This window comes from Hyla sarda, chromosome 10 (assembly GCF_029499605.1).
Source record: "Hyla sarda isolate aHylSar1 chromosome 10, aHylSar1.hap1, whole genome shotgun sequence".
Taxonomy (NCBI): domain Eukaryota; kingdom Metazoa; phylum Chordata; class Amphibia; order Anura; family Hylidae; genus Hyla; species Hyla sarda.
Window position 1 is genome coordinate 111875664 of NC_079198.1, and position 19764 is coordinate 111895427.

Below are 19764 nucleotides of genomic sequence, written 5' to 3' on the forward strand. Positions count from 1 at the left end.
TTATACAGCCCAGTATACGGAAAAAAAATTATAGGGAGTCAGAAAATGGCAATTTAAAAAGTTAATTAGTAAAACATGACAAAAACTAAACAAATTTGGTATTGCTGTAATCAGGGCGGGGGGGGGGGGTTACGCAGTGTACTTTATGGTAAAAATGACACTTTATTCTGCAGGTCAATGCAAATAAAACAATACACAAAATACAGTTTTTCTATTACTGTGCTAATTTTTTTTTTTTTTTTTTTTTTTAACAAATTATTTTTTTTCAGCAAAACAAAAACAAGAAATACGATACAACAGCATCATGGGTATGTGCTCAGGTGGCAAAAGTGCAATAAACGACATTGTAAAAAACAGTATGGTGGGACATCAGCATATATAAGATCACTAATATGCAGGGATGTGGAATTTCTATTGCCCGACGCCCGGGACTAGCAGTTTTGGGCGCCGGGCAGGTGAATTTGTCTGGCCCTTAGCCCGGCTTCGGGCAAGCAGGGCCGGACCTGACAAGTCGCCTGGACCTCTGCAGTCTGTATGGAGCGGGCTGCCGACTCCTGCCCACTCCATACTCAGCAGCCTGTGTCCTCCGAAGAAGAGCAGGGGAGATGAGAAGCTGTGCATTTGTCTTCTCTCCCCTGCTCTGCAGATGTGCGGGGGGAGATGAGGGGGCGTGGCTTATTTCTCCCCGTGCAGACCTGCATCCTCTGCCTTCGCTCCCCGCACGTCTGCACGGGGAGACTGTATACGGCGCTCACAGGGGAGTATGGAGCGGGCTCGGGATTCCTGCCCGCTCCATACTCTGCAGCCCCCGGCTGTTCTCTGCAGCCGCGGCTGGCTATTAACCCTTTAGATCGTCAAAGCTGACAGCGGCGTCTAAAGGGAGATGTCAATGCTTCCTGGTGGGCTAGATCGCCCCCCCGCAGCGCGATCGCAGGGGGGCGATCCACTATAGAGGTAGCCGGAGGACTTACCTCTGCTTCCTCCTGTCCCGCTCTGTCATGGATAGAGCCTGGCTGGACCAGGCTCTATCAATGGATCACAGAGCACACAGATTAATAGAATTCAATAGTATCTATTCATCTGTCTGAGGAATCGAATGATTCCTCCTATAAGTGTAATAAAGTGTAAAAAAAATAAAAAAATAAAAAAGTTTTAATAAAAGTTTGAAAGACACACATTAACCCAGAGGTCTTCAAACTGTGCCCCTCTAGATGTTACAAAACTACAATTCCCAGCATGCCAGGACAGCCGTTGGCTGTGCAGGCATGCTGGGAGATGTAGTTTTGCAACATCTGGAGGGCCACAGTTTGAAGACTGCTGCATTAAAGGGAACCAATCATCAGATTTTACCCTATATAAACGCATGGCAAAGCTTTATATAGGGTAAAATCTTTATTTTCACCATTCCCGGGGGACGCTCCTGCCCCCAGGGATGGTGAAAATATGAAGTTATAAACTAGTCACCGCCGCCGCCGTAAGTAGTCACCTGGGCGGGGAGCTCTTCTCACCTACTCCCGTTCTTCGCCGGCAGCGACGCCCCCTCCTCTTGACTGATGGGCCGCGTAATCGCTCTGCTTTGTCTGTTCAGTGAGCGGAACGATGACGCGGCCCATCAATCAAGCGGAGGGGGCGTCGCTGCCGGCGAAGAACGGGAGTAGATGAGAAGAGCTCCCCGCCCAGGTGACTACTTACGGCGGCGGCGGTGACTAGTTTATAACTTCATATTTTCACCATCCCTGGGGGCAGGAGTGTCCCCCAGGAATGGTGAAAATAAAGATTTTACCCTATATAACTCTTTGCCAAGCGTTATATAGGGTAAAATCTGATGATTGGTTCCCTTTAACCCCTTCCATGTAAAAAGTTCAAATCACCCCCTTTTCCTATATAAAAACACGTAAACATAATAAAAATAAACATATTAGGTATCGCTTCGTGCGTAATTGTACAACCTATTAAAATATAACATTATGTATCCCGTACGGTAAATCTAAAAAAAATACCAAACCAATGAATTGCAATTTTTATAATATCCCAGAAAAAAAAGTTAAAAAGCGATTAAAAAGTCAGATCAATACCAAAATGGTACCGATGAAAAAAACAGATTATGGCGCAAAAAATTAGCCCTCATACAGCCAGGTATGCAGAAAAAAAATAAAGCTACAGGGGTTAAAAAAATGGCAATTAAAAAAATTTGAAAAAGTTCAGAATTAGTAAAACATGACGTAAATGATACAAATCTGGTATCGCTGTAATCAGGCGCCTAAAGTATAAAACTAACACGTTACCTCAACCACAAGGTAAATGGCGCAGAAAAGAAAACCACCAAATCTGCTAAATTATCTTTTACTATTTCAATTTCACTTCCCTTAATATATATATGTGTATATTATTTTTTTGGGTTCGGAGAATGTTATTGAAAAATTAAAAGGTGTCATTATAGTAGGTATTTATGGCTAATTTAGGGTGAGGGGGTAAAAAAACTAGAGCGTAAAAGCGAAAATTGGCCCGGACAAGTGGATCGTCATAAGGGACAAGTAGATTTTGCTCCATTTTAGTCCCGTGGACAAGTAGTTTTTTATAAAATTTCCACACCCCTGAATATGTATAGGGCATGAACAAACATAAGGGGTTAAAGACATGTCACCATAAGGTTAGTCTCCCTTCACACTGCCATTTGTGCCCGGCAGGGAGATGGCCGTTAAAAGATAGCGGGAGAAAAATAGTGCTTGCGACGTCTTTTTCTCCGGCTATCTTCCGGTGGAATAACGCTATGACAGACGTTAAAGGAATCCCATTCAAGTTAATGGGATCCTCTGTGCCAGTTATGACTCCAGTTAGGCTCCGTTACAATAACGGATGTTAATAGCAGTCAAGGTTTAAAAAAAATAAATAAATAAATAAATAAATAAAATAAAAAGAAGCCCTTAACATCCGTTAGTAACGGTGCTTCAAGTGTAGTGTGAAAGTAGCCTAAGGATGCAGTAGGGATGGAAAAAAAAAAAAATGTATGTAATTTTTTTTTTTTATAACTACATTTTTATTCATTTTTAACCCCTTAAGGACTGAGCCCTTTTTCACTTTAAAGAGGCACTGTTATTGTTAAAAACTTTTCATATATTGCAGGACTCATTATAATATGACATTTCACAATATACACCTGTTAAAAAAAAATAATAATAATTTTCACCTGAAATTCAAGCTCAAAATAGCCGCCACTAGGGGTCGCCTGTCTTTTAGCCAGGCAGACTAGTCTAGATTTTACAGCATACTGGATACTGGCCGTAAAGCATACCGGTATCCAGTATAGGAGATTTCTATTGTGTATGCAAAACTACAGATAAAGGATGTGTGGACATGCTGGGAGCTGTAGTTTTACAACAGCTGGAGGCAACACTGCTCTAACAGTTATTTACAAACATTGCAGCTTCAGCTACAACTCCCAGCATGCTGAAATAGTCAAAGCTTTCTCGGACCCCTGAATGACAAAGAAGTTGATCAGACATTCAGGAGTCTGTGAAAGATGAATGATACACATAGTGACAGCTATGCTGATTAGCATCCAGCTTTACTAGGAGAAGATAAAACAAATAGGACATGTATTCATAAAAATGCTGTACTTTTATCTAAAAAATCCTTGCACTAATTTTATAAAGATCTATTCTTATATTTATACATTTTATCCAGTTATGAATTCACCATAATGTCTTCTGATTACTGCAGGCAAGCTCCAAGTATCTTCCTCTGACACATGACACAGCATAAAACCAGAGAGGAAAGGGTTACAGAGTAGATAGTACTGATTGGCTGACTGCCCAGGCTTGCTCCTGTGAGGGAGACAGACTGACACGCCCCCTCCAGCCTGCACAATGAAAAAGTAACTCACCAGCAGATAAATGCTTACATCTCTGGATATATAGGTCCGAGACACATAAAAATTATATGCACATGATCAGGATTGGGTCCTGAGTAACATATCACTTTTTTCCTTTTTTTTTTTTTTTGCACTATGACAGGTACGCTTTAAGGACTGAGCCCTTTTTTGCAATTCTGACCATTGTCACTTTATGCATCAATAACTCTGGGATGCTTTTACCAATTATTGTGATTCTAAGAGTTTTTTTTCGTGACATATTCTACTTTAACACAGTAGTAAATTTTCGCCATTACTTGCATCCTTTCTTGGTGAAAAATTCCAAAATTTCATGAAAATTTGAAACTCTCTGCTTGCAAAGGAAAAAGGATATTCCAAATAAATTATACATTGATTCACAAATACAATATGTCTACTTTATATTTGCATCAAAGCTGAAATTTTTTACTTTTGGAAGACATCAGAGGGCTTCAGCAGCAATTTTCCAATTTTTCACAACATTTTCAAAATCGGAATTTTCCAGGGACCAGTTCAGTTTTGAAGTGGATTTGAGGGGTCTTCATATTAGAAATACCCCATAAATGACCCCATTATAGAAACTGCACCCCAAAGTATTCAAAATGACATTCAGAAAGTGTGTTAACCCTTTAGGTGTTTCATAGTAATAGCAGAAGGTGAAGGAGAAAATAAAAAATCTTTATTTTTTTCACACTTGCATGTTCTTGTAGACCAAGTTTTTGAAAATTTACAAGGGGCAAAAGGAGAAAAAGACCCCCCAAAATTTGAAACCCAATTACTCTCGAGTAAGGAAATACCTCATATGTGGATGTCAAGTGCTCTGTTGGTGCACTACAAGAAGGGAAGGAGCGACAATGGGATTTTGGAGAGCAAGTTTTTCTGAAATGGTTTTTGGGGGGGCATGTCACATATAGGAAGCCCCTATGGTGCCAGAACAGCGCAAAAAAAAACGAACCAAAAAAACACATGGCATACTATTTTGGAAACTACACCCCTCAAGGAACGTAACAAGGGGTACAGTGAGCCTTAACACCCCACAGGTGTTTGAGAAATTTCTGCTAAAGTTGGACGTGAAAATGAAAAATTAGATTTTTTTCACTAAAATGCTGGTGTTCCCCAAATATTTCATTTTCACAAGGGGTAATTGGAGAAAAAGCCTCCCAAAATTTGTAACCCCATTTCTTCTGATTATGGAAATACCCCATATGTGGATGTAAAGTGCTCTGCTGGCGCACTACAAAGCTCAGAAGAGAAGGAGGGCCATTGAGCTTTTGGTAAGAGAATTTGGTAGGAATAAAAGTCGGGGGCCATGTGCATTTACAAAGCCCCCAGTGGTGCCAGAACAGGGGCGAGGGCACAACTCCCAGCATGTACTGACAGACCATACATGCTGGGAGTTGTAGTTATGCAACAGCTGGAGGCACATTGGTTACGAAACACAGAGTTTGTTACTTTACTCAGTGTTTCGCAACCAGTGTGCCTCCTGTTGTTGCAAAACTAGAACCCCCAGCATGTGCAGCAACAATCAGCATGCAATACAGTGCGGTGGAGCGGAGAACAGCAGCATTATATACATTATATAGGAGGGTCGCAACGGGTGTCAGAAGCGACACCCGGGGGGATCTGTCTATTAGTACAGGTACTACTACTGCCATCATGGATCATTCTGTTCCATGCTGGGAGTAGTGGTACTGCATAAAAATGTAAAAAAGAAAGAAAAAAAAATTAAAAGAAAAAAAAGGTATCTCCATCTCTTTTTTGGATCGCTTAACAGGGTAGTCCAGTGGTGAAAAACGTATCCCCTATACTAAGGATAGGGGATAAGTTTGAGATCGCGGGGGGTCTGACCGCTGGGGCCCCCGGCGATCTCCTGTACAGGGGCCAGGCTCTCCGGCCAGATAGCGGGTGTCGACCCCCGCACGAAGCGGCGGCCGACACGCCCCCTCAATACATCTCTATGGCAGAGCCGGAGATTGCTGAAGGCAGCGCTCCGGCTCTGCAATAGAGTTGTATTGAGGGGGCGTGTTGGCCGCCGCTTCGTGCGGAGGTCGACACGCCCCCTTCCCGCGGGCTGTCAGGGTTCCGTACAGGAGATCTCGGGGCCCCAGCGGTCGGACCCCTGGCGATCTGCAACTTATCCCCTATCCTTAGGATAGGGGATAAGTTGTTCAGCACTGGATATCTCCTTTAAGTCCAAGAAAGAATTAAAAAACGCCAAAGTTAAAAACACACAGGGCGTTTTTCTGAGAGTTTTTTTTTACTCCAATGAACTTCTATGGGAGAAAAATGCCATGAATTCAGTGAAAAAAATAAAAATAAATAAAAAACGCCATAGGCTCAACATAATGGGATTTTGAAAAAACTGCCAACCTGAAAAAGACAAAGTGGATACGGCATTTTGCGATTTTTCCTTGACTTGCAGCGAACATCTGGCCGCAGCGTTTAGTAAATTACTTCTATTTCAAAATCTTAATCCTTCTTGCACTTATAATCTCCTGGAAAAATCTCCACTGGAAAAAAAAAAAAATTCTTTTAGATCAGCTGCTGCCAGAAAGTTAAACAGATTTGTATATTCTATTTCAAAATCTTAATCCTTCTAGCACTTATAATCTGCTGTATGCTACAGATGAAGTTCTTTTCTTTTTGAATTTCCTTTCTGTCTGACCACAGTCCTCTCTGCTGACACCTTTGTCCACTTTAGGAACTGTCCAGAGCAGGAGAAAATCCCCATAGCAAACCTATCCTGCTCTGGACAGTTCCTAAAATGGACAGAGGTGTCAGCAGAGAGGACTGTGGTCAGACAGAAAGGAAATTCAAAAAGAAAATAACTTCATCTGTAGCATACAGCAGATTATAAGTGCAAGAAGGATTAAGATTTTGAAATAGAATATACAAATCTGTTTAACTTTCTGGCAGCAGCTGATCTAAAAGAAACATTTTTTTTTCCAGTGGAGTACCCCTTTAAGAGTTATTAGTTGTAGAATCCGAGTCATGAATAGCATTTACATATTAAAATGTAGACTACAGAAACTATCTGGCAGGGTGGGGGAATTGTTCCATTGTCTATCTGATTAATTCCTTCCTGTAGTAGAATAGTCATATCTTAACTTGTAAAGCTAATCTAGGGCATTTACATACAGTGAATGTATACAGTAAAATTACAGTGACTCATTCCATACCATTCAATTCCATTATATATTAGGTTTATGTAATGCAGTAAAATGTGTCATGCTTAAATTAGTGTGATGCTATTCTACTACAGTCAGCTTCTGACTTATGAGAGGAGTGTGCCTCCTACTGTCATGTAGTATCTACCTCTGTCCAGCAGAGGGCATCTCACAGCTCTTATCTGTGCAAGCAATGAATCAAAATCTTAAAAGGGGTACTCCACTGGCCATTCTTCTGGCTGCATTCGGAACAATTTGTTCCGAATGCTGTGCAAGCACTGCGTGGCGGCCGTCACTCCCCCTCCCATAAACTTGCATTGAGGGGCGTGGCGTTACATCATGAGGGAGCATGGCCGACCCCCCGCAGAGCGAGCACATCGTTCGGAACTAAATGTTCCAAACGCAGCCGGAAGGCTGGCTAGTGGAGTATGAACTCCTATGCTCTGATTTCATAAATATATATGTATATAAACACGTGACGTTTTATCTTCACACAGCCATAGCAATAAGCTGGATTTCCCCATCAAAAGTAAAGGCACATTGCTAGTGCATTAGTAAACATTTGATTTAATTTACAACATCAATTTTAGATCAGCAGTGATCTGTCTTCTGGTTTCCTGAACTGACTAACTTTATAAGGCCCGTTTCACACTACTAGTTCATGAACTATTTCTCCTGTTACTATCTTTCGCCGCAAAATAACAGCATTTATTAATAATGGGCTATAACGGGTTAAAATGGCTATTAGAAAATCCCATAGACTATAATGGGATTTTATAACGGCTGTATAGGATTTTGGAAAGGCCGTTTTACTGCCGATTTTCTGACGGAACTTCGAAAACTGAGTAAGGCTGGGTTCACACTACGTTTTTGCCATACTGTTTTCAATCCGTTTTTCTAAAGAAAACCGTATGGCAAAAAAACGGATGGAACAGTATGGAAAAAAGTAAACCGTATGAGTTTTTAAACAGTATACTGTTTTTAAAAGCGCATACAGTTCCATCAGTTTTTATAGAAAAAAAAACCATACGTTTTTGAAAATTTTGTCCATTTTTAATGGGAGGGGTCTTGGGTGGGGACTTTAGGATTCACATGCGCAAAGTAAAAACGTATACGTTTTCCCCGTATGGAACCGTATACATGTGCGTTTCCCATTGACATCCATGTTAAAAAAACGTATGCGGTTGCAGTACGTTTTTTAAACCGGAGACAAAATTGTGGTCAACCACGGTTTTGACTCCGGTTTAAAAACCGTACTACACCCGCATACGTTTTTTTTTAAACATATATGTATACGGTTCCATATGAGAAAAACTTATACGTTTTTACTTTGCACATGCGCATTTGAATCCTAAAGTCCCCACCCAAGACCCCTCCCATTAAAAATGGACATTTTCAAAAACGTATGGGTTTTTTTTTCTATAAAAACTGACGGAACTGTATGCACTTTTAAAAACAGTATACGGTTTACTTTTTTCCATAATGTTCCATCCGTTTTTTTGACATACGTTTTTTTTTTAGAAAAACGGATTGAAAACAGTATGGCAAAAACGTAGTGTGAACCCAGCCTAATTATGTAGTGTGAAAGGGGCCTAAAAAGGTTCTGTGAGCGCTGCTGCCTCTTTACAGTTATCCAGTCCCGTACATACTTTTAGTTCCAGTGGCAAAAGGTGCTGCACCATTGCGCTATTAAAGTGAACAATGCTGCAGTTTCTTGTACTGCAGCTACTAGTACAGTAATGGCAAGGATTAGCAAAAAATGTAAAAGCCTGCAGTACCATGGCCCCGTGAAAGAGCTGATTGCCAGGGGTGGGAACTAAGTCAGTCTAATATTGATGGCTGATCTGGGGGACATATAAAAAAAAAAAAATAGGAAGTCGGGGGGCTCACACTATATAAAAGAGATAGATATATATATATATATATATATATATATATATATATATATATATATATATATATATATATATATATATATATATATATATATATATATATCTATATATCTATCTATCTATATCTATCGAGGTACTTGTGTTGCACGTAACCCTTCGTGCCAAAAGATAAGAGTAATGCAAAATATGGTACAGACCTCAAGAGATTTTATATATACACATACATATATATTCACACACATATTATATATAAATAATGACAGACTAGTTTTATATAAAGTTTTGTATAGAGTTTAAAATAAATATTTATTATGATTTAGAATAAATGTCCAAGCAGGGCCCTTGCTATGGACTGGAACATATATAAATAATTGCACAATGAGTAAAAGTAAAATGTCCATTTAAAACAATGGAACGACCACCTATTGCACGATATCACTGTTATTGTAGCCAGTTATTGATCAGTCAGTTAACCAGCCTCCTATTTCACTGTAATGCTGTTGCTGTTTGTAGCAAACAAAGTATATAGCAAACAGTTATTCTGATATGCATTTCAGGGTGACCCCTTCTTCAGTAGCTGAAACTCTGAAATTCTGATATCTTCCTGAAGTGGCACATAGTTTCAGCTACTGAAGAAGTTGTTTGCTATATACTTTGTTTGCTACAAACATTATGCTACAGCATTACAGTGAAATAGGAGGCTGGTTAACTGGGTACAAAACAGTGATATTGTGCAATAGGTGGTCGTTCCATTGTTTTATACGGACACTTTACCTTAAGACATTGTGCAATAATCTATCTAATTAATTAATTAATTAATTAATTATTTATATATGTTCCAGTCCATAGCAAGGGCCCTGCTTGGACATTTATTCTAAATCAAATATTTTAAACTATATACAAAACTTTATATACACAACTAGTCTGTCTATATGCAGTATTCCTTTAATAGTTTGGACAATTACGCATTTCGCGATACCAAATATGTTAATAGTTTTTTTGTAAAATGGAAAATCCGGGTGATTTGATTTTTCATTAAGGGAAAGGGACTTTTATATGCAATCATTAGATTCCATTTACTGTATAATGCTATGCCGAGTATAACCAGCGATTCACTCATATAGCCTAGCTAAACCAAGCTGCATCAGTAGATCAGCGGCAGGTAAGGGGAACCTTCTTTGCCATTTTAGCTCACTGAACTGCTGCAATCACGTTGCGAAAACTTTGATTTTCGCTGCCGGTCATTTAACCCATTAAGCGCCGTGATTGGCATTAGGCTAAATTGGCAAGGGTTAAATGACCGGCAACAGCAGGATCACCACTGCCAGTCATTATCATCGAGTGTCTGGCTACTGATAGTAGCAGACACAAACTGCTCTGAAGCGAGGTAAGGGTTGGAACACACTACGTTTTGGCCCCCCCCCCCCCCCCCCCCCCCCGTTAACCGTATCTGTCGGCACCCTGCCGAAAACGGGATGCCAACGTATACTGTTAAAGGGAGCAGCACACCCTATTTACTTGTGCTGCCGAACGGAGTCACCCTTAGTGACTGCTTTCGGGACATATGCGCTATTTTAAGCGCACTCATGACAGGGCCTGTTGCACTTTTGAAATAGTGCATATGTCCTGAAAGGAGTGACAAGGTGACTCCTTTTGGCCATAGAATTAAATGGGCTGCCCCCCGTTTACAGTATACGTCAGCATCCCGTTTATGGCGGGATGCCGACGGGTACGATTAATGGGGGCCAAAACGTAGAGTGTTCTGACCCTAATTAACGTATTAATAGACAGATAGCTATTACAATCAGAAGTGTGCTAAAACATAAAAACAAATGCTCAGGGCAAGAATGGATTAAACTATAGGATTGATTTAAGCATCTTTTGTAAGATTCTAAGGTTGTTTTTAAATTGTTTTTAATACACACTTCCTCTAGTACAGTATGTCTTGTTGTTCACGTCACGGTAGTTGTGTATATCAGTGGTGATGCTAGCAGTAGTGCGGGGTCTGTAGAAGTGTAAAATGGCTGTCACCACCGAAACACACTAGTGTCCATGCCCATCTTGGTGATGGATAGGTTTGTCTGCACCAATGAAAGAAGAATAAATAAACAGCAGGTAATGCCACTTTTTAAAAAAAATTTTACTTCATTGGCCCTATATAATAGAATGTACATAGGAGACGTCTGGATATGGAGTCACACTCAAAATCAAAGTGGAAAACCACACTACAGGCTGATCCAACTTTGATGTAATGTCCTTAAAAAAAAAAAAAGACAAAATGAGGCTCAGTAGTGGCTGCGGCCTCCAAGTGCCCGTATGACCTCCCTACAATGCCTGGGCATGCTCCTGATGAGGTGGCGGATGGTCTCCTGAGGGATGTCCTCCCAGACCTGGACTAAAGCATCCGCCAACTCCTGGACAGTCTGTGGTGCAAGTTGGCGTTGGTGGAAGGAGCAAGACATGATGTCCCAGATGTGCTCAATCGGATTCAGGTCTGGGGAACGGGCGGGCCAGTCAATAGCATCAATGCCTTCCTCTTGCAGGAACTGCTGACACACTCCAGCCACATGAGGTCTAGCATTGTCTTGCATTAGGAGGAACCCAGGGCCAACCGAACCAGAATATGGTCTCACAGGGGGTCTGAGGATCTCATCTCGGTACCTATTGGCAGTCAGGCTACCTCTGGCAAGCACATGGAGGGCTGTGCGGCCCCCCAAAGAAATGCTACCCACAACATTACTGACCCACCGCCAAACCAGTCAAGCTGGAGGCTGTTGCAGGCAGCAGAATGTTCTCCACGGCGTCTCCAGACATTGTCACGTCTGTCACATGTGCTCAATGTGAACCTGCTTTCATCTGTGAAGAGCACAGGGCGCCAGTGGCAAATTTGCCAATTTTTGTGTTCTCTGGCAAATGCCATACACCCTGCATGGTGTTTGGTTGTAAGCACAACCCGCACCTGTGGACACCGGGCTTTCATACCACCCTCATGAAGTCTATTTCTGCCCGTTTGAGTGGACACATGCACATTTGTGGCCTGCTGGAGGTAATTTTGCAGGGCTCTGCCAGTGTTCCTCCTGCTCCTTCTTGCACAAAGGCGGAGGTAGCGGTCCTGCTGCTGGGTTGTTGCCATCCTACAGCCTCCTCCACGTCTCCTGATGTACTGGCCTGTCTCCTGGTAGCTGTATATAATAGGTTGTATATAGGACAGGTGGAGCTGTACACAGTAGGTAATAATTTCTCATAAGTAGAAGACAGAAACACTCGGCACCGCTGCCTATACAATCAGTCAATATGTCAGTACCTCCGCTAGCTGATCTGTGCCAGGTGGTGCTCTCTGTGTAATAGTCCAATGTGCATGTTCCAGCATAATAGAAAATGAACAGGGCAACTCACCACATGTGTCTACTTCAATCTTCTTTATTCAACAAAGTAGAAAATCCATACAGTGCAGGGTAAGGGTGGACGATACAGACGGGGGGGGTGTAGATCGGGGCTATGGTGCCGTTTCGTGGTGTACGCTTCAACTGGCCCAAGACGTCATCGCGTTGGACTCACATTTTAAATATCCCTCCCTTCTGTTGACATGGTAACCATAAAACAAAAAGGTAAGTGCAATTAAAATATGTTAAAACCAACTCTGCAGAAACAGGCACTGAGTTAAGTTCGTTCATTTAAACCCAGAGGTCCCATTGCTTCTAAGCGTAAAATCCATCTAGTTTCCTTTTTTAATAAAATGCCATCTTTATTAACACCATTGTGGCTGCGCTCGACCCTCTCAAGACCTGCAAACTGGAATCCACATTTGTCACCGGAGTGGAATTCATTCATATGTTGGATAAATCTAGTGGCTCCTATGCCGGTTCTGAGGGATCTCACATGCTCACGAATTCTGTGAAAAAAAGGGGGCGTTTGGTTTTTCCCTATGTATGCAGTGATATGTAAGTGCAACTATTTTTACATAGGGAAAACCAAACGCCCCATTTTTTTCACTTCTGCAGAGTTGGTTTTAACATTTTAATTGCACTTACCTTTTGTTTTATGATTACTATGTAAACAGAGGGGGAGGGATATTTAAATGTGTGTCCAACGTGATGATGTCGTGGGCCAGTTGATGCGTACACTGCGGAACTGCACCGTAGCTCCGATCTACACCGTAGCTCCGATCTGTATCATCCACCCTTACCCTGCACTGTATGTATTTTCTACATTGTTGAATAAAGAAGATTAAAGAAGACGCATGTGGTGAGTTGCCCTGTTCATTTTCTACTTTGCTGGAAGCAGTATACAGTAGGCTGCATATAGGACAGGTGGAGCTGTATACAGTAGGCTGCATAGAGGACAGGTGGAGCTGTATACAGTAGGTTGTATAGAGGACAGGTGGAGCTGTATACAGCAGGCTGCATAGAGGACAGGTGGATCTGTATACAGCAGGCTGCATAGAGGACAGGTGGATCTGTATACAGCAGGCTGCATATAGGACAGGTGGATCTGTATACAGCAGGCTGCATATAGGACAGGTGGATCTGTATACAGCAGGCTGCATAGAGGACAGGTGGATCTGTATACAGCAGGCTGCATAGAGGACAGGTGGATCTGTATACAGCAGGCTGCATAGAGGACAGGTGGATCTGTATACAGCAGGCTGCATAGAGGACAGGTGGATCTGTATACAGCAGGCTGCATAGAGGACAGGTGGATCTGTATACAGCAGGCTGCATAGAGGACAGGTGGATCTGTATACAGCAGGCTGCATAGAGGACAGGTGGATCTGTATACAGCAGGCTGCATAGAGGACAGGTGGATCTGTATACAGCAGGCTGCATAGAGGACAGGTGGATCTGTATACAGCAGGCTGCATAGAGGACAGGTGGATCTGTATACAGCAGGCTGCATAGAGGACAGGTGGATCTGTATACAGCAGGCTGCATAGAGGACAGGTGGATCTGTATACAGCAGGCTGCATAGAGGACAGGTGGATCTGTATACAGCAGGCTGCATAGAGGACAGGTGGATCTGTATACAGCAGGCTGCATAGAGGACAGGTGGATCTGTATACAGCAGGCTGCATAGAGGACAGGTGGATCTGTATACAGCAGGCTGCATAGAGGACAGGTGGATCTGTATACAGCAGGCTGCATAGAGGACAGGTGGATCTGTATACAGCAGGCTGCATAGAGGACAGGTGGAGCTGTATACAGCAGGCTGCATAGAGGACAGGTGGAGCTGTATACAGCAGGCTGCATAGAGGACAGGTGGAGCTGTATACAGCAGGCTGCATAGAGGACAGGTGGAGCTGTATACAGCAGGCTGCATAGAGGACAGGTGGAGCTGTATACAGCAGGCTGCATAGAGGACAGGTGGAGCTGTATACAGCAGGCTGCATAGAGGACAGGTGGAGCTGTATACAGCAGGCTGCATAGAGGACAGGTGGAGCTGTATACAGCAGGCTGCATAGAGGACAGGTGGAGCTGTATACAGCAGGCTGCATAGAGGACAGGTGAAGCTGTATACAGCAGGCTGCATAGAGGACAGGTGGAGCTGTATACAGCAGGCTGCATAGAGGACAGGTGGAGCTGTATACAGCAGGCTGCATAGAGGACAGGTGGAGCTGTATACAGCAGGCTGCATAGAGGACAGGTGGAGCTGTATACAGCAGGCTGCATAGAGGACAGGTGGAGCTGTATACAGCAGGCTGCATAGAGGACAGGTGGAGCTGTATACAGCAGGCTGCATAGAGGACAGGTGGAGCTGTATACAGCAGGCTGCATAGAGGACAGGTGGAGCTGTATACAGCAGGCTGCATAGAGGACAGGTGGAGCTGTATACAGCAGGCTGCATAGAGGACAGGTGGAGCTGTATACAGCAGGCTGCATAGAGGACAGGTGGAGCTGTATACAGCAGGCTGCATAGAGGACAGGTGGAGCTGTATACAGCAGGCTGCATAGAGGACAGGTGGAGCTGTATACAGCAGGCTGCATAGAGGACAGGTGGAGCTGTATACAGCAGGCTGCATAGAGGACAGGTGGAGCTGTATACAGTAGGCTGTATAGAGGACAGGTGGAGCTGTATACAGTAGGCTGTATATAGGACAGGTGGAGCTGTATACAGTAGGCTGTATATAGGACAGGTGGAGCTGTATACAGTAGGCTGTATATAGGACAGGTGGAGCTGTATACAGTAGGCTGTATATAGGACAGGTGGAGCTGTATACAGTAGGCTGTATATAGGACAGGTGGAGCTGTATACAGTAGGCTGTATATAGGACAGGTGGAGCTGTATACAGTAGGCTGTATATAGGACAGGTGGAGCTGTATACAGTAGGTTGAATATAGGACAGGTGGAGCTGTATACAGTAGGTTGAATAGAGGACAGGGGGAGCTGTATACAGTAGGTTGAATATAGGACAGGGGGAGCTGTATACAGTAGGTTGAATATAGGACAGGTGGAGCTGTATACAGTAGGTTGAATATAGGACAGGTGGAGCTGTATACAGTAGGTTGTATAGAGGACAGGGGGAGCTGTATACAGTAGGTTGAATATAGGACAGGGGGAGCTGTATACAGTAGGTTGAATATAGGACAGGTGGAGCTGTATACAGTAGGTTGAATATAGGACAGGTGGAGCTGTATACAGTAGGTTGTATATAGGACAGGTGGAGCTGTATACAGTAGGTTGTATATAGGACAGGTGGAGCTGTATACAGTAGGTTGTATAGAGGACAGGTGGAGCTGTATACAGTAGGTTGTATAGAGGACAGGTGGAGCTGTATACAGTAGGTTGAATATAGGACAGGGGGAGCTGTATACAGTAGGTTGTATAGAGGACAGGGAGCTGTATACAGTAGGTTGTATATAGGACAGGTGGAGCTGTATACAGTAGGTTGTATAGAGGACAGGGGGAGCTGTGTACAGTAGGTTGTATAGAGGACAGGGGGAGCTGTATACAGTAGGTTGTATAGAGGACAGGGGGAGCTGTATACAGTAGGTTGTATATAGGACAGGTGGAGCTGTATACAGTAGGTTGAATATAGGACAGGTGGAGCTGTATACAGTAGGATGTATAGAGGACAGGTGGAGCTGTATACAGTAGGTTGTATAGAGGACAGGGGGAGCTGTATACAATAGGTTGAATATAGGACAGGGGGAGCTGTATACAGTAGGTTGAATATAGGACAGGTGGAGCTGTATACAGTAGGCTGCATATAGGACAGGTGGAGCTGTATACAGTAGGTTGTATAGAGGACAGGTGGAGCTGTATACAGTAGGTTGTATAGAGGACAGGTGGAGCTGTATACAGTAGGTTGAATATAGGACAGGTGGAGCTGTATACAGTAGGTTGTATATAGGACAGGTGGAGCTGTATACAGTAGGTTGTATAGAGGACAGGTGGAGCTGTATATAGTAGGTTGTATAGAGGACAGGTGGAGCTGTATACAGTAGGTTGTATAGAGGACAGGTGGAGCTGTATATAGTAGGTTGTATAGAGGACAGGTGGAGGTGTATATAGTAGGTTGTATAGAGGACAGGTGGAGCTGTATATAGTAGGTTGTATAGAGGACAGGTGGAGCTGTATATAGTAGGTTGTATATAGGACAGGTGGAGCTGTATATAGGACAGGGGGATCTGTATACATAGGAGGATGTATATACGACAGCTGAGGCTGTATATATAATATGTATGGCATGGTATGGTATGATATGATATGATGGTGTACAGTCCAGTCCAGTCACGGGCAGCATATCCTTTGTGTGACCTGAGGATGGCGCTCTCCGTTGGAATTACATCAGGTTGAAGGATAACGTTAATACTGAGACATAATGGCCGCCTCTGCTAACTCCCTTCAGCTACTCTATGAGGGAGAACCACAAAACCCAGCAGTCAATCTCACGTTTGAGGAAACTTCATAATAACTTACCGGAGGGTCCGGAGCCTAGAGCCGCGGTGGCCGCACTGACTTCTGGGTAGCGGCTCCTCAGCTGTGGATAATAAGGGCCTGTGAGGAGAGGAGCGGCGGCTGAGCCCGGAGGTGATAATGGCGGGAGAAAATATATATAGGTATTAGTCATAATATAAGGCTATGTTCATACTGCATTTTACTTTTTTCTCACAGGTATCCGAACGGGATGTCGTATATTGGGGCAGAGAGCGGCCGTGTACACCATAAACAGACCAATATAACGCCGCAGGCCACACTATTGAGTCCAGTTTAAATTGCGTATAGGTCAGTGTTTCCCAACGTGGGTACCTCCAGCTGTTTCAAAACTACAACTCCCAGTATGCCCGGACAGCCAAAGGCTGTCCGGGCATGCTGGGAGTTGTAGTTTTGAAACAGCTGGAGGCACCCTGCTTGAGAAATACTGGTATAGGGCAGGGTTTCCCAACCAGGGTGCCTCCAGCTGTTTCAAAACTACAACTCCCAGCATCCCCAGACAGCCTTTGGCTGTCCGGGCATGCTTGGAGTTGTAGTTTTGCAACAGCTGGACTCAACTTGGTTGAGAAACACTGGTATAGGGCCTAAACCAAGGGCGCCAATTCTTGGTGGGACCTGTGACGCAAGTTGAAACGCAATTTGAACCTAGCCATGTTCACATTATGTTTATGGCTGCTATGTTCAGTCAACAGGAAAAAAAATATGGTGATTTTCATTGAAAAAATAAAAAATAAAACGCTGGAAAAACATTAAAGGACATCTGCAGCGTGATTAACACTTATCCCCTATCTACAGGATAGGGGATAAGTGTTTGATCGCGGGGGGTCCGACCGCTGGGACCCCCTGTGATCTCCTGCACGGGGCCGCGGCTGTCCCGTGCAGGGGGCGTGCCGGCCGCAGCATGACGGCACGCCTCCTCCATACATCTCTATGGGATAGGCGGGGAGGCAGCGTTCGTGCCTCCCCCATAGAACTGTATGGGGACGGGGAGGAGACGGGGTGTCACCGTCGACCTCTAGGTCGACGCTACGCGCCTTAGCGCTCAACATGAGCGCTAATGGCGGCGCCCCGTTAAGGAGATCGCGGGGGGTTCCCAGCGGTCGGACCCCCACAATCAAACACTTATCCCCTATCCTGTGGATAGGGGATAAGTGTCATACTGCTGCAGTTGTCCTTTAAACCTTACAGGCTAGGTTCATACTGCTTTATCACTTTCCGTCAGAGGAGTCTATTAGAGTACCGCTGAGAATGGGCACCATTTCTTTTAATGGCCCGAACAGAGTCACCCAGGGTAGACATAAGACAGAAGTTAAATGGGCGCTGTCAGATACAGAAACTTTTGATATGCTGTAAAGCATGTATAACCAATAGGTTTTGCAATTGTTTTCATTAGAAAATTTTCAGTATTTCATACTGAAAAAGGCAGTCAAACAACTGCCCCCCTGCCTACTTGGACACATACTAGTCCTGCTGTGTCCATGAGTCATCATCTATGTCATGGACACACTTCCTTGATTGACAGCTGTGAGTGCAGGAAAAATCCTCCCACTGTCATCTTGTGTCCCGCTAATGTCAGTGAGGACAAGCTGGGAGTTGTAGTTTTGCTAATGCTAGGAGAGATGTGAGCAGACAGCATACTGAGGGAGGGGGCGGAGACCTGCACAGTGAGGCCACGCCCCCTCCCTTTGAGAGGAATTCAGACTAGTGAGCTAAATTAAAAGTGTAATAAAAAATAAATAAAGGTCCTAGACACATAAAAATTAGATGTACATGGTCAGGATTAGGTACTGAGTGATCTTAAAAAAAATAAAAATTTGTTGGATATGACGGGTACGCTTTAAGGCCTCTTTCATGCTGCGTTTTTTTTTTTTTGCAGTATGTAAGAGGTATACCTCAGCATTCTGTAAAAAAAATTATGCCAATATGAACTGCAGCCGGCCCCATTCATTTCAATAGCCTTAAAAGAGTAGTCCAGTGGTGACAGTGGTTTACAACTTATCCCCTATCTTAAGGATAGGGGATAAGTTGCAGATCGCGGGGGGTCCAACCCCTGGGGCCCCCCGCGATCTCCTGTACGGAGCCCCGACAGCCCGCGGGAAGGGGGCGTGTCGACCTCCGCACGAAGCGGCGGCCGACACGCCCCCTCCATACAACTCTATGGCAGAGCCGAAGCGCTGCCTTCGGCAATCTCCGGCTCTGCCATTGAGATGTATTGAGGGGGCGTGTCGGCCGCCGCCTCGTGCGGGGGTCGACACCCGCTATCTCGGCAGAGAGCCGGGGCCCCGTACAGAGAGATCGCGGGGGGCCCCAGCGGTCGGACCCCCCGCGATCTCAAACTTATCCCCTATCCTTAGGATAGGGGATAAATTTTTCACCACTGGACTACCCCTTTAAAGGGGTATTCCGGGCAAAAACATCTTATCCCCTATCCTAAGGATAGGGGATAAGATGTTTGAATGCAGGGGGCCCGCTGGTGGATAGGGGATAAGATACTCCGCTGCTCAGCATTTGGAACAAACTGCCACTAATTTGAGAGAACACAGTAGCATAGTATCCTCAGAAACTTTAACCCCTTAAGGACCCAGCCATTTTACACCTTTAGGACCCGGCCATTTTTTGAATATCTGACCACTGTCACTTTAAACATTAATAACTCTGAAATGCTTTTACTTATCAATCTGATTCCGTGATTTTTTTTTTGTGACATATTCTACTTTAACATAGTGGTAACTTTTTGTGGTAACTTGCATCCTTTCTTGGTGAAAAATCCCCAAATTTGATGAAAAATTTGAAAATTTTGCATTTTTCTAACTTTGAAGCTCTCTGCTTGTAAGGAAATTGAATATTCCAAATAATAGTTTTTTATTCACATATACAATAT

At 43.7% G+C, this 19764-nt stretch overlaps 1 protein-coding gene and 1 long non-coding RNA gene across 10 annotated transcripts in view; one reads left to right on the forward strand and one right to left on the reverse strand.

Moving 5' to 3' along the window:
• The window catches only part of KCNJ5 (potassium inwardly rectifying channel subfamily J member 5), a 121728-nt gene extending 104728 nt beyond the window's left edge, over nt 1-17000 (reverse strand). For 2 of the 8 annotated variants that reach the window (XM_056544313.1, XM_056544310.1), the window contains exon 1: nt 16869-17000. The gene's annotated coding sequence lies outside the window, so the exon portion shown is untranslated. Of the gene's footprint in view, nt 1-12347; nt 12450-16706; nt 16818-16868 lie in introns of those variants that run through there. The other 6 variants (XM_056544318.1, XM_056544319.1, XM_056544314.1 and 3 more) reach the window with 5 other exon arrangements.
• Nucleotides 16889-19764, forward strand: part of LOC130294472 (uncharacterized) — a 110562-nt gene continuing 107686 nt past the window's right edge. For both annotated transcript variants that reach the window (XR_008848509.1, XR_008848510.1), the window contains exon 1: nt 16889-17008. This is a non-coding gene — a long non-coding RNA (uncharacterized LOC130294472). The remainder of the gene's footprint in view (nt 17009-19764) is intronic.